The sequence below is a fragment of the Pleurodeles waltl genome, chromosome 11, assembly GCF_031143425.1.
Source record: "Pleurodeles waltl isolate 20211129_DDA chromosome 11, aPleWal1.hap1.20221129, whole genome shotgun sequence".
Classification (NCBI taxonomy): Eukaryota; Metazoa; Chordata; class Amphibia; order Caudata; family Salamandridae; genus Pleurodeles; species Pleurodeles waltl.
In genome coordinates, this window is record NC_090450.1 from 761097406 (window position 1) to 761112905 (window position 15500).

Here is a 15500-nt window from a genome sequence, read left to right on the forward strand (position 1 = left end):
TTAGGTGTCCCTATCCAGGGGCTGGTGACTAGCATTGTGACTGGTAGTGCATTGCCTAATGCGTAGGGCTGTTCCCTGTGTGTGAGTGTGTTGTGTACGCCAACGGTGGTGTTGTTGCCACCATTAACCAAGTGTATCCTTTCTCTCTCTCCCCCCCTTTTTGTTTTGTCACCCTGTCCTTATGTGCATTAGCATGATCTGGCGGACGAGCATAGGCACCGGGGACGGAGGGAGCTGCATCCCACAGGACCCAGGAGGCCGAATCCACGACAGTGAGGGCACCAGTGGGACGGAGGGGACAGTTCGGGCACGGATACCTGCTCAGATGGACGCTCCCTGGTGGTGGCGGACACCTCTGTGCCCACCCCAGATACAGGTACAGCCGCCACCCCGTACCATCACCAGCCTCCCAGGAGCCTTTCATCGAGTTTCCCGTGCCCGCTCACCCAGGAGGGTGGGCATCTCCTTCGCCCCAGGCACTTCAGGCCCTGCCCCAATGAGCCCTGCTGCCCTGAGTGAGGAGGCTATTGACCCCCTGCCATCCATCATAGACTTACTAACGGGGTGAAATGCTAGGAACCACAAGGCGCTCAAGATTCAAATAGACCGAAGATCTCAAGAAAAGAGGATGCCTACACGAGGGTAATCACCCAACCCTCAAACAGGTTCCAAAGGAACCTCAACACTAATCACAGCAATGTGCAGTACCTCTTATGAAATTTGTAAGAATCCAGTCTCAGTTTTCAACTACACAACCCATTCAAATATAGTTTTGGTTTACCAAAAATCAAAAATCAAAGCATTTATTGTTGTGAAAGTAACATATGCTATTATAGTTTTTCATAGGTCAAACAATCAATTCATTGTAATTCATCTGTCAAATCACATCATTTATTATTGTGCAAACATCATGAATAATTTGAATCAGTAATCAATAATGCAGGACGCCAATGTGCCGAGTACACACAATGTGTCATTCCAATAGACCCGAGCGTATCTATATAAAAAAGTTATGTCATTAATACTCCTCTAAAGTCAAAAATCTAACAGATGCATACATTACAACCATGTGTTTACCTGAGTACCACCGACAAGATCCAAACCGACTTAAACAGTGAACTGACGCCGTGTTGCGAGTACGCACAGTGCGTCTTGTTAACCCGGAAGTTAAATACACTTCCGAGTTGGATTCCAATCTTCCACCGTAAAAACAAACAACGGACTACCGGTAATGTTTGTTGTATTCAAATTAACAGCACTTCGTGCGCCCGCTGTGCCGAGCAGAACTGCATAGACCTTTCTCTATTTCCATACTAACTTGGATAGTTTTGAAATTTACGATGTGGCTTGTAAACGGGTACTGGTTCTCACTGTTATGTAATTCGGTTCCTCAATTTATCTCCTATTACATCAGACCCAATTAAAGACAAAAATGCAGCATCTTCAATCAGTTATCCTTATTCACTGAATATCTCAGTTCATATCACTGTCTTACAATATGCCGAAATAGAAGTGCCATCAGTCCAGCAACAGTTCTTTATTCAATCAGTCTAAGTAATGAAAATATTTTTTTCTTTTCTTATTAATCAATATGGTAAACTGAAGATGTACTTTTGTTCCAGAACTTGATTTGTTGGAGAATTTTGGTTGTTATAGTCATTACAATATACAGTGTATTAATCATATTACACAGACATATCATTACAGTCTTTAATTCATTTCTCTAAGAAAAATTCCAGTTCTCTGTCAGAGTTGAGGCCACACTCAACAGTTCTAAGTCTCATAATCCATAATGCTTCTTTTTTCTGCAGGGCCAGTTCCCTATTGCCTCCCCTTGGGTCTCTGAGAATGTGTTCAAATCCAAAAAATTCAAAACATTTCTGCATCGTCTGTGAGTCACACTCCATAATATGTGAAACAATCGGATATCTAGTGTCAAGATTCTTCAGAGCCCGAACGTGTTCACCTATTCTCATTTTGAGTGCACGTATTGTGCTGCCTACATATATCTTAGAACATTTGCATCGTATTATATATACCACAAAGGTGGTATTACAGTTTATCAATGACTTGATCGTGTAGTGTTTGTCACCCTGTACATATTCTTTAGTGTTGTGGCAAGCCCAACGGCACACCCCACAACCACCGCATTTATAGAAGCCCGGTGTTCTAATAGATAGCCATGTCCTATCAACTCCAATGGTGGTGAAACTAGGACTCAAAAGATTTCGTAAATTCCTACCTTTTCTATATGTCGTTAAGACTCTCTCAGGTATAAAGTCCTTTAATGAGGCATGATGTGAAAGAATCCCCCAATGTTTAGACATACATTTTATCATTAACAAGGAGGCATCATTATAGTCTGTAATAAATCTTATTTTATTGTTGTGTTCCATCCTTTTAATAGGGCCCTTGTTTTTCAAAGTTTCCCTTCTGTCAAGCTTTTTAGCTCTGATCTGAGCTTTTCTTACCACTTTTTTAGAGTATCCTCGCACCAGAAATCTCATACTCATATCATCCACCTGACTTAGGAATTCCTCATTCATGCTACAATTGCGTCGGGCCCTTACTAATGCGTTTGATGCGTTTGATTAATGCACCATTAATTGATGGGAAGATTGGCTATTTTTTATATGCTTTTTATGGATGGCATGCAATACATAGGTGCAATTTAGACACAAAAGGGTTCTCACTTATTACTCGGAGGAGGATATTGGGTGATGTTTATCACGGTGTTATATCAATGCATGACGTTAGCAAAAAAAAAACCTTTCTAGGGTTATTTTGGTTGTTTTGAGGTGGGGGATGCCCCGTTGGTGTTTTGATTTTTCACATATCTTATACATCATTTTAGTTTAAGGTTGCTCTTTCTGATTTCACTAGATCCTATTAATACCTTTCTCTTTGGGACCTTTGAAGACTTTTTTGGTAATTTGAAGTTGGAGCATTTTGGTTTCATTAATTAATTTTTATTCAACCTGCCTTTATAAATCTTTTCAGCCCTGAAGAAGTCGTTTGGGATATAAGAAAACATTGTCCCGAGACGAAACACGTGTTGGCTGGCTTGGTTGGCTTGAATCATGGCTTGATTATAATAACATGACGGACGAACTACAATGAATTGATTGTCATAAATTGGCTTGACCTGTGAAGAGCTATAATAATTCATGATGTTTGCACAATAATAAATGATGTGATTTGACAGATGAATTACAATGAATTGATTGTTTGACCTATGAAAAACTATAATAGCATATGTTACTTTCACAACAATAAATGCTTTGATTTTTGATTTTTGGTAAACCAAAACTATATTTGAATGGGTTGTGTAGTTGAAAACTGAGACTGGATTCTTACAAATTTCATAAGAGGTACCGCACATTGCTGTGATTACCCCTGCCATCCATCTCTGTTGGGCAGTCAATCATTGTGAATGCCATCCCGGGGCTGGCAGCCCAAATGCAACAGTCCAATGCATTTCTGGAGGGCATTCACAATGGCTTGGCAGCCCAACAGAGATCAATCCAGACTCTGGCCTCCTCTCTGATGGCAGCCATTGTCCCTGTTTCCACCCTCCCCCCTCCAACTTTCTCTTCCCAATCACATTCCCCTCAACCCCAACCTATCCCAAGCACACAGTCAGACGAGGCGGCCCCAGGACAATACACAAGAGTGGACATGGCAAACACAAGCACCATACTTCATCCGCAGGCACTCACACAAACACCATCCAGAGGCAGACATACCAACATCGACTGTCTCCAATGTTGCCCCCCACTTCCTCCTGCTCGTCCACCTCCCTCCCAGTAGCATCTCCACTCACACCTGCATGCACCACATCCTCATCCTCATCCAGCACACCTATCAGTACACACCCCTCACTGGCAGTCACCAACCCCACATCCATGCACACATCCCCTGTGTCCGCTCCCTCTGTGCCCCCTCCTCCCAAAGTACACAAATGCAAGCACTCAGACACCCAACAGCCATCCACCTCACAACAGCATCCAGCCCATGCACCTGCACCCAAACACAGCAGACTGACACCTCCTACCACCACTCCATCATTCTCCACTCCCATGACTCCTCCCTCTTCCCGCCCCAATGTCCCTAAGAAGCTTTTCCTTGCCACCAATGACGTCTTCCCTAGCCCCCCATCCCTCACATCAGGCCAGGGTGGTCAAAACCCAGGCAAGTACCTCAGCCACCCAGTCCACGGTCACAGTAGTGTCCCCAGCAACTCCAGGTGGGAAAGGTTCCAGGCCACCAGCCAGCCAGACGGAAAGGGTGCCTGCCCCAAGTGCATCAAGGAAGGGCAAGGAGCCAGCCCCAGCTGCAGAAAGGAAGGGCAAGGAGCCAGCCCCCACTAAGGAAGGAAGGGCAAGGAGCCAGCCCCAGCTGCAGGAGGGAAGGTCAAGGAGCCAGCCCCAGCTGCAGGAAGGAAGGGCAAGGAGCCAGCCCCAGCTGCAGGATGGAAGGGCAAGGAGGCAGCCCCAGCTGCAGGAAGGAAGGTCAAGGGGCCTGCAACAGCAGGCAGTAAGAGACAAGAGGACTGGTGCTGGGACTCAGTCGAAGCCCCCACCACCAACCATGGTAGTGCAGCCGTCCAAGGCTGCAGGGGATGGGCTGGAGCCTTTCCCTACCACTGCCAGCTCCACAATCAGCACCGCCACCAGCAGCAGCAGCCCCAGTGGGCAGCCATCCGAGGCTGCAGGGGATGGGCTGGAGCCTTCTCCCACCATTGCCATCTCCACAAGCAGCACCACCACCAGCACTGCCACCTGCCCCACTGGGCAGCTGTCTGAGGCTGAAGGGGATGGGCTGCAGCCTCCCCCCACCATTGCCAGTTCCACAAGCAGCACCACCACTAACACCACCACCAGCAGCAGCCCAAGTGGGCAGCTATCCGAGGCTGCAGGGCATGAGCTGGAGTCTTCCCCCACCACTGCCAGCTCTACAAGCAGTATCGCCACCTGCCCCAGTGGGCAGCGGTCCGAGGCTGCAGGGAATGGAGCCTCCCCCACCACTGCCACCTCCACGAGCAGCACCACCACCAGCACCTCCTCCAGCACTGCCACCTGCCCCAGTGGGCAGCCAACCGAGGCTGCAGGGGATGGGCTGGAGCCTCCCCCCACCACTGCCAGCTCCACAAGCAGCACCACCACCACCACCACCAGCTGCAGCCCCAGTGGGCAGCCGTCCAAGCCTACAGGGGATGGGCTGGAGCCTCCCCTACCACTGCCAGCTCCACAAGCAGCACCGCCACCAGCACCGCCACCTGCCCCACTGGGCAGCTGTCTGAGGCTGCAGTGGATGGGCTGTAGCCTCCCCCCACCACAAGCAGCACCACCACTGCCACCACTGAGCAGCCGTTACCACCGGCGGACAGTGTGTAGACCTGCATCCATGGGCTGTTGTGCAGCCTCACCCCTGAAAATCCTGTGGGTCTGAGACCCAGCTGAGAGACTGTGTCCTTGCACTCCCCAAGATCTGGGTCACTGGGCACGATGCCCACTCCAGAACCAGCGGAGAAGATATCCACTCACCCCATCCTCCCCAGGATGAAGTTCACTGGGCACGATGCTCCCTCCAGAACCAGTGGAGAAGACATCCACTCACCACATCCTCCCAAGGATGAAGCTCACTGGGCACGATGCCCCCTCCAGAGCATGTGGGCAAGTCACCCACTTGACAGACTGTGGCCTTGCACTCCCCAGGACAGAACACAGTTCATGTTGGCCCCTCCAGAACCAGTGACATTGTACTATCTTCTGGCTGAGGTGTCTCCCCATTCTCCATCCCCTTGAGGTGTCTGGCTATTTTTGACCTGATGCCCCTGCAGTGTTTTCTCCATGTTGTTGCAGGAGTGAGGTGGGGCCTTGGACTTTATGATGTGGCCCGGTGGCCCATGAACATTGAGGACTGGTCAGTGTCCCTTCATTTGTAAATATGTATATAGGTTTTGATTTGGATGCACATATTCCTACTATATTTACCTTATTACACTCACTTTAATCTATTGCAGTTGTCCTTGCATTATTCCTGAGGGGTACGGGGTCAATATGTTATGTTACTGTATCTGCTTCTGTGTATGGTGTTGGGGGTGGCGGTGTTACGTGTGTGTGTCACTCTCTTTTTTCTCCTCCCTCCCCTGTGTGCTAGGCAGCTGTACTCACCATGGTCGTCTTCGCTGTTATTGGTGTTCGTAGTGGAGCAGCACGAAAAAGAGCATTCGGAAGGCATGCAACTCGGGCTCCATGGCAGCGTGGTTATTCCTTGAGTCTCCACAGGTGAGACCTTGCCTTTCTGTGCAGTATTTCCACCAGGCCTTTGATGTCGGTACCACCCGGAAAAGGTGTCGGATTGGTGTATCATAATACAGTGGGTGGATGTTTGTCTTCCACCTGCTGTATGCGGTTACCGCTGCGGTGCCTGTTGATTCCGCCCTGGCGGTTCGTGTGTTAAAGTGGCTGTCTGTCTGAGCAGTTTCCGCCGTGGTCATAATTCCGCAGTTAGTACCGCCGGCCTGTTGGCGGTATTACCGCCACTTTATCATTGACCGCTAGGGTTGTAATGAGGGCCAAAGTGTTTGATCTACTGCAATGGGAGGTTCTGATCTCGGTCTTGGATAGGTTCAAATTCCCAATGCAATTTATCCAGGTAATTTGAAACCTGTACTCCACGGCCGAAGGCAAGATCTTGGTCAACGGATGCATAGCTGGGGCTTTGAAAGTCTGTTGGGATACTCATCAGGGATGCCCTCTTTCACCAGTCCTGCTCGCGCTTTTTATTGAACCCCTGGCAGTTGCTCTTCGCCTAGATATTTCTATCCATGCACCTTTACCTCACGCACCCAAATTGAAATTGTTTGCCGACGATATTATTCTCTACCTTTTAGCTGAGCCCCAGAATATGTTATGTTATGTGGATTTATATAGCGCATAGCTGCCCGAAGGCCTGGAAAGAAATGGAAAGGGCCTTTATGAAGTTCAAGGTTTTTTGTGGGTTTGGGTGGGTATAGGATTAACCATACCAAATCGGAGGATCTGTTTTTTAACTGTACTGACTCTGTCCTTTCTTCTGGAATACAGGCTTATTTTTGGCTTGCACGCCCAATTAGGTTTTTGGGTACTTATGCATCTCGTAATTTTTCTGTTCTTTACCAGCATAACTATGGCCCTCATTTTGAACACGGTGGCCGAAACCGCCGTGGTCATGCTGGCGGTCAAAACACTGACTGCCAGCATCCCTGGATCCCTGCCGGCCATATTAGGAACATTCCTCTGGGCCGGCGGGTGGAATGCCTGGCCGGGACATTGACGGTGCCTCCGCCAATGCCTCTGTGCGGTGGGTGCAGCTGCACCTGTCGCGCAGATCACTGCCGCGATGGGGCACTGCAAAGAGGCCCCTGCACTGCCCATGCCAAGTGCATGGGCAGAGCAGGGGCCCCCAGGTGTGCCCTGGTTTCCCCGCCAGGGAAAGGCAGGAGGATTAGGTATCATTATCCGAGGGGCAGCATCGCTGCCCTGTCGGATAATGATTCCGACCACTGCCAGGCTGCCTGACGGAGGCAGCCTGGCAGTGAGTGAGGACTGCCGATGGCGGCCCTCAAAGTGTTCTTTATGTGGCGGTGTGGCCCGCCATGCCGACTGGCGGATTTTCCCGCCACCCCCGGCATGGCGGGCCACAGCGCCAACATCATAATGACCACCTATATGCCTAACCTAAGTAAAGCTATGGGTCTTTTGCAGAAATGGCAAACACGTCCACAGACAATCATCAGGGAGGTGGCACTCATCCAAATGATAATCCTTCTTCTTTTCCTGTTTATGTTTTCTAATGTAATTATTAAAGGCCCTCAAATTTTTTCAAGGATATAGATATGATGCTCCATCAGTTTATTTGGGCAGATAAAAAACCTTGTACACAGCTTGATACACTATCGTTAGCAGTAGATGAAGGTGGGCTAGTCTTACCCCATTTGAGAATATATTATGAGGTCGCTTTTTTGGACTGAGTTATAAGAGCTGCCTTATCGTATAAGTTATACTTCAACTTTTATCCAAAGCAAATGTTAGCAGAAAGCAGTATCCAGCTTCCTCATTTTCTTAAGATACTACAACTCCCTAAATGTACTAGGTATAAAATTCCGATCACAGTTCGATTTAGGGTTTTGCAATTCCACAACTAATATGAAGTCCCTAGTTTTCACCTGTCAATTTTGCTCTGTGATGCAGTGATGATGAGCCTTAAGTTGAGCCCGAGCCACATCAGAAAGTGAGAACAGCAGGTTTTTTAAATTTTTTGTGGTGCGACCAAACTAAAACATGGTTTCAATATCAAGTGGACGGAGCATCTATTCCGGAGGGTCTTAGATGTTCCTATCTTCAAATTCAATACTTTTTGCAGACAGTCGAGAAAATAATTAGAAAAGTCAGCAGGTAATTGGTATCATGTCTCATCCTCAACCTTCCTCGCCATGAACACATCTCCACCCACATCAGATCCCTACACTGGCTGCCCATCAACAAAAGGATAATTTTTAAAATCCTTGTCAACGCTCACAAAGCCCTTCACGACACTGGACCGGCCAACCTCAACTAACGAATCAACTTCCATATACCAACTCAACAGCTCCGCTCCGCCGACCTCACTACAGTCCCCCACATCCAATGCACCACCTCCGGCGGCAGATCCTTCTCCCACCTCACCGCCAAAACCTGGAACTCCCTCCCCAGCAACCTACGCAAGACCCAGGACCTCCTAACCTTCAGAAAGAACCTCAAAGCATGGCTTTTCAAGCAGTAACCCCCTCCCCAGCGCCTCGAGACCCTACCGGGTTAGTAGCGCACTTAAGAAATGTATTTGATTGATTGATTGATTTTAAAACCTTTATTTATTATTAACAAACTATTTTATTGTAGAGAAGCTTTTAACTACTTATGTAAATTGGATACTAATGAGAAATGTGATGCAGTGATAACATTTATCCAAAATGCCATAGAACAAAGGAAAAAGCTATTGTACTTAGAAAATCTTCGGTATGAGAACGAATAATTCCTCAATTTGTAGTAGCAAGGTTTTTATTTATTTAATTTATTATCAGCAATGTTTTCTTGAAGTATTTTACTGTATATTTTTTATCGTTTTAAAGAGATTGTTCATCTTTTATGGAGTAAAATCCGAATAAAGATTGATTTGATTTGATTGATTGGTATTGGATTCTAAGCCAGCAGTCTTTATCAATAATTATTCCCCATTTCTTGATGAAGGTTGAAATGGCAGGAGGGAAGGTAGATCTACAATTGTGGAGGAACTGTAATATTCTATTTCACAAGGAGATGCCCAAATAAAGAACGCATTTCCTGAAGCTTCCGGGCATTGCTCGCGCTGTAGGTGTAATCAGAGAGATTGGCTACACCTATGCTTTACATGTCCAAAGCTAGCGGAATACTGAGAGAGAATATAAGTCCATGTCTTTCTTGTCCCAGATCACGCTGGAACGATTGTTGGCATTTCTAACCATACTAGCTTATCAATCCATTCTAAGAAAATCCTTTTCATCACTTCCCTAAATGCCAAATCATTAATACTACAGGCGTAGAAGTCACCATTACCACCATCTTATACAACTTGGGAGTGTAAAATGGAAATTGAACACTACAAGGAACAATTGTATGCTCAACGAATCAGTGCAACATGGGAGGTCAAGGGTATCTGGGGAACAAGTAGGGTTCCACTCTAATAATAAAGGGCCACAGCTTTGTTTACCTGGGAAATAGTAATACATTAATGTATATCAACTCTATATATATTTATATTTTTCTAGCAAGGAATAAGCTATCCTTTTTTCTTATGAATTACTTTGCATGCCAACATTGATTGATTTATCCTTAAATCTTCAAATTATGTACCTGCAAAAGTTATTAAATAAAAATGTTTTTAAAAAAAAGCGACTGACCTCACTGAACGAAGATTGTCATTCAGTTCTGTTAATGCGCTTGCCCCTTAGAGTATTAGGCCCGTTCCCGCATCTGCAAGCATAAAGTACCTCACTCCTTTTTTTGCCTCCAGCTAACTCTGTCCTCCTAAGGACTGGCCCCCATCTTACCAAAGCTGCCAAAAGCAAACATTAAAGCTGCGTCTAGTGGACGTAGCCATTCTGATGAACACTCCATCACAGTGTCTTATGGCAGCATCTACCTTAACCACCTCTGACAGACTGCATGTGGACGAGACGACAGGCATTTTGCAATTGGAGTACTTTGAAATTATGAACTTGTGGGAGGGCAGTATTGATAAAATAAGGAATTTAAGGCAGGAGGAGTTGGCTCCAGTTCTTGCAAGGTTGGTGGCAGTTCAGTGTTTGTCCAAGGACTCCAAGCATTCAGTGGAACCACACATACAGGTGCCCAGTCCAGTGACATCTCCAGACTCTGATAAGGAGAAGGGCCAAAGTTGTCAATCTGCAGGTTCTGCCAGCTGCCCTCCCTGTCCAGTGGATAAAGCCCACACAAGGCCATAGCTGACAATCCAAGATGGGAGTTTGATTCAGATAACTCTATGACTAACATTCAATAATGCTCTGATACTGAGCAAAGACACACTGTAATGGTGTCGGTTAGATCTCAAACTGCTCATAATGTCCAGGAACTGGGATCTGAGGGGTTGAAGACATGCTGTAATTTAGTAACTCAGCCAGTGACCAGTCTTCCCCCAGCATCTTGCTCTTACATTTTTGTTCTGTCTGGAGTTCCACCCTTATGCAAGGATCAGAGGGAGACCTATAATGACTTGTTCTATAAGACTATAAACTGGTTTGGCCATTGTAGGAAAGTCCTTTTTTTTTGCCTGATCACCCCCACTCTTTCTGGATAGGTACTGGTGGTTACTGACTCTTGGCTGTGCCCTGGGTACTGCTTACCAGTCCCAGGGCCAGTGCTCTGTGTAAAATGGATATGCAAATTAGGCTAATTATAATTGACTAAGTTAACCTACCTATAAGTCCCTAGTATATGGTAGGGCATGTAGGTTTAGGGACCACAGCATAGGTGGTGCACACCTAGGTGCATTGCTGAGGTGCCCAGTGTCATTTTAAAAGCAAGCCTGCCTTGCTGGCTGCTTTTAAATTAAAGTTATATGCAAATTCGACTTTGGAATTAAAGTTACTTCCAAAGTTATAAACTACCTTATTTTTACATATAAGTCACCCCTAAGGTGTGCCCTATGTGCCCCTAGGGCTGGGTGCCATGTAACTATAAGCAGGGACTTTATAAAAATAGATTTATAAGCCCTGGTGAGGTAAAAACAGCCAAATTCGTTTTTCCCTCATTGAAGTAAATGGCCTTCATAGGCTAGAATGGGCAGACTTTATTTTAAATTTTAAAGTCTCCTTAAATGTTACATACCAAGAATTTGGTATCAAATTGATTGTTATAATAAATCCCACAACTTCCAGTTGTTGGATTTAATATAACTAGTGCAGGTAAAAAGTTTAGACTTTACCTAAAAAGTTGCCAATTTCAGCTCTGCATTGTTTTTGCTGCTGTGCTCTGATTGGCCAGCCTGCAGCAGCTTCTGCCAGGCCACTTTTATGAGGTGTGAAGTGGCCTGGCTTTACACAAAGGAATGTGCTTGGGGGAGAGAATCTCCCCTCAGCAGATGGGGAAGCAGGAAGGGGGAGGGCTGCCAAACTGGTCTTCAAAGGCAGAGAAGGACATCTGGAGCACCCAGCAACACCCCCACATCCTGCAACCCCAGACAGCTAGGTGCCCCCTTGATTAGATTAGGAGAGGGCAGGAGAGGGGTGTGTTTATGATTTTTAGCCACACCAGTGGGTGGGTTCAGCCAGATCTCTCCTCCAAAAATCAGATTCATCCATTTTGGATTTTTAGAGACTATTGCCTTCTGGGATGGATTTTTGCCACACTTCCCAGGAAGTGGTCATCACAGGGGGACGACCCTGTCCCTGATTGGAGGACCAGGGCCCCCCTGCTTTTCACCCAGGAGCAAGGATAAAACTGGCAGACCTGCACCCACGCCTCAGATCCCCACCAAATTTCAAGAAGAAAGAACTACAAGGAGAAGAAGGACTGCCCTGCTGGACCCCTGGCCTGCACCTGGACCCTGCACTCAGAAAGACTGCACCAGCTGCACACTTGGGCTTCACCACAAGAAGGACTTTGCCTGGCTTCCACTGGTTCAAGGAGGGACTCCCTGTTTGCTACAGGTGAAAAATTGCTAACCAGAGTCCCCTGCACCAACTCCTGAAAAAGTGACCAGCTGACCACTGCCCAGTGGCCAAAAAGGAGTTTGCGCCAGGTGCACTCTGGGAGTTGAAGTCCGCACTTCCCAAGGACCATCACAGAACTTCTGGACCCTTGGGGTGAGCTGTGGACCCCAAAAGAACCTTAAAAGAACATCTGGGTGAAGCCCCAGAAGTTTGGAAAAGATTGGAGAAATTTTAGAAAAAAGCTCCATAAAGTGACCGACTCGACGCGGAAATTCTAGCCGGCTTGCCTCAACCGCGACCCGGCCTGACTTCGTGGTTCGTCCCGGTCAAGAAAAACATCCGAAAAAGAGACTAAGTCCGAACGTAAAAAGTTGACCGGGACCTTCCAGCCATCGTATCCGAGAAGGGCTCCACGGACGTCGGATCAAGATCCAGGTTTACCCCGGTCGAAGGATTTTCATCTCGAAAAAACGACTAAGTCCGAAGGTAGAAATCACCACCGAGGAAACCGACTTCGCGTATCCGGACAAGGGCTCCAGGAGGTCGGATCCAACTGGCAGGTTCGTCCCGGTGAAGAAAAACTTCAAAATAAAGACTAAGTCAGAAGGTAACTTTTTAACCGAGGCCTCCCGCGACCTGTAGCCGAGCAGGGCTCCATCGCGGTCGGCCTGAAAGTTTGACTTTGTCCCGGTCCTGGTGCAACCAGATGACCCGATTGGCGCTTTTTGTTTCTATGCGCTAGAAAATAATAATACTTTAAAAATTCATATCTCCGGTTCCCCTGAACCGATTTTAATCGTTTTTGTGTCATTTTAAAGATAAAAATATAAGCTATTTTTATAAATTGGTTTTGGATTTTTAAACTGTTTCCTGTGTTTTATTTAATTACTGTTTTGTGATATTTGAATGCTTTACACTTTGTCTCCTAAGTTAAGCCTTGACGCTCGATGCCAAGCTACCAAGGGTAGAGCTGGGATTAATTTACTGAGACCTAACTGTACTTTTGTGGAGGTTTGTGGCTTGTTGCTAGGTGTAGGTACCTACCTGCCCTATCAATAACCCATTTTCCAACATAATTGGAAGCAGCGACGGGATCCTGTACTTGTGTTCAATATCACGTTACAGTTTTAGATAAAACAAATTAAAAATCCTTTAAATTGTCCTAGTGCAAAAATTGTTTTTAATTTTTAATTTTTTTTTTTTTTTTTTTTAAATTAATTTGGATTAATTTCAATTATTGAATTTTTGTAATTTTTCTAAATTCTTGTTTCCAATTTTTGCAAAAAGTTTTTGTTGACACAAAACTAGGGAACCATGGAGCTTGATCTGGCTAGCCTACCTACACTGACAGTAGTCCAGCTTAGGGGGTTGTGTGTTGAGAGAGGGTTGCCTGCAACCACTAATCTCAGGAAGGAAATCCTAATTAAATCCCTGACAGCATGGGCTGAGGCCCAAGAGGTAGAGACAGAGGAAGCTCCAGAGGAGGAAGAAAAAGAGGAAGATGCTAACTCTAACCATTCAGGGGAGGGAAGGCATCAGACCCCAAGTGAGGAAGAGGAGGAACGGTTCTCACTGGACACAGTCACTAGGGGCAGACCCAAAGCTAGTGATAGGAAGAGGGTCCTTTCAGGAGGAGAGAACCCATCCATCAGGGAGAGAGAGCTGGAAGCCCAGCTAGCCTACATAGCTTTGGAGGCAGATAAGCTTGCCCTAGAAAAAAAGAAGTGGGCAAGCAAAGAAAAAAAAGATGGAAGCAGCGAGAAAGAAACTGAGGTGTCCCTGGGTGGGGGTTTTGCCCCCAGATTACCCAAAGGGGTGGTTCCTGCCTATGTAGAGGGGGATGACATTGATAAGTGGCTGGGGGCCTTTGAGAGGGCCCTCCAGATGAGGAAAGTCAAGCCTCAGTACTGGGGTTCACTCCTTTGGGAGTTAGTTCCCAACTCTGGGAGGGATAGGCTCCTAACCATGAGTGGGGAGGATGCAGACTCATACCCCAGTATGAAGAGATGCTTGACTAAAAAGTTTGGTCTAACCCCAGAGCAGTATAGGCTTAAGTTTAGGGACACCCAAAAGACAAGCACCCAGTCCTGGGTGGACTTTGTGGACATTTCAGTGAAAGCACTGGAGGGCTGGATACAGGGCAACAGGGTAAGTACCTTTGAGGGGCTGTACAATTTGATTATGAGGGAGCACCTTCTAACTAATTGTGTCCAAGAGAGGCTCCGCCAGTATCTAGTAGACTCTAGGTTGACCAACCCCAGAGAGCTGGGGGAGGCAGCAGATGACTGGTTAAGAACTAGAGTTAACCAGAGACCCCCAGGGGGTGATCAGAAAAAGGGAGGACATGGTTCTTCTCAGGGGAAGAACCAGGGGAAAGATGACAAAAAACCCAAAGAGTCCTCACAAGAGTCCCCAAAAACTTCTCAGGGAGGGGGAGCCCCGAGCCAATTCACTTCTAAAGGGAAAGGGTATCAGGGAAAGAATTTTGATCCTGCTAAAGCAGGAAAGTTTCAGGAGCTTGCTAAGGCCGGCAAGTGTTTTGACTGTTATCAGCCAGGACATAAAAGAGGAGATGCTATCTGCACCAAGAAGCCCCCCACTGGTGGGCAATCCCAGGGGATTGCTAGTGTAGGGTTGGGGGTGGAAGTTGGCCCAGGGGTGGAATCAGGGTACACTGAAGTCACCTTAGTATCCGTGGGTGGGGTGGACATTGCAACTATGGCCACCTTACCTCCCATCATGCAGAGGTATAGGCAGAGGCCTAAAGTCAATGGGACTGAAGTGGAAGCTCTGAGAGATACAGGAGCCAGTGTGACAATGGTCACAGAAAAGCTGGTTTCTCCAGAGCAGGTCTTACCTGGTGTCTTCCACCAGGTGACTTATGCAGATAGCAGAACCAAACTCCATCCCATGGCTATGGTGAGTCTGGAATGGGGAGGTGTGACTGGCCCTAAAAAAGTAGCTGTAGCTCCTGCCCTCCCAGTAGAGTGTCTACTGGGAAATGATCTTGAAGCATCTGAATGGTCAGAAGTGGAGAGAAGGGTCCATGCAAAGATGCTGGATCTCCCTGAATGGGTGTGTGCTGTGACCAGGTCACAGGCAGCACAACAGGGAAATGCTGGACACTTGGACCCTGGAACAATGGGCCAAGCCTCCAAGAAGAAGAGAAAGGGCACTGGGTCTGGCTTGCCAGCCCCAACAAGTACAGAGGGTCAGGAAGAATCCAACCCTGAGGGGGAGGATCTGAACTCTGAAGGAGGGACACCTT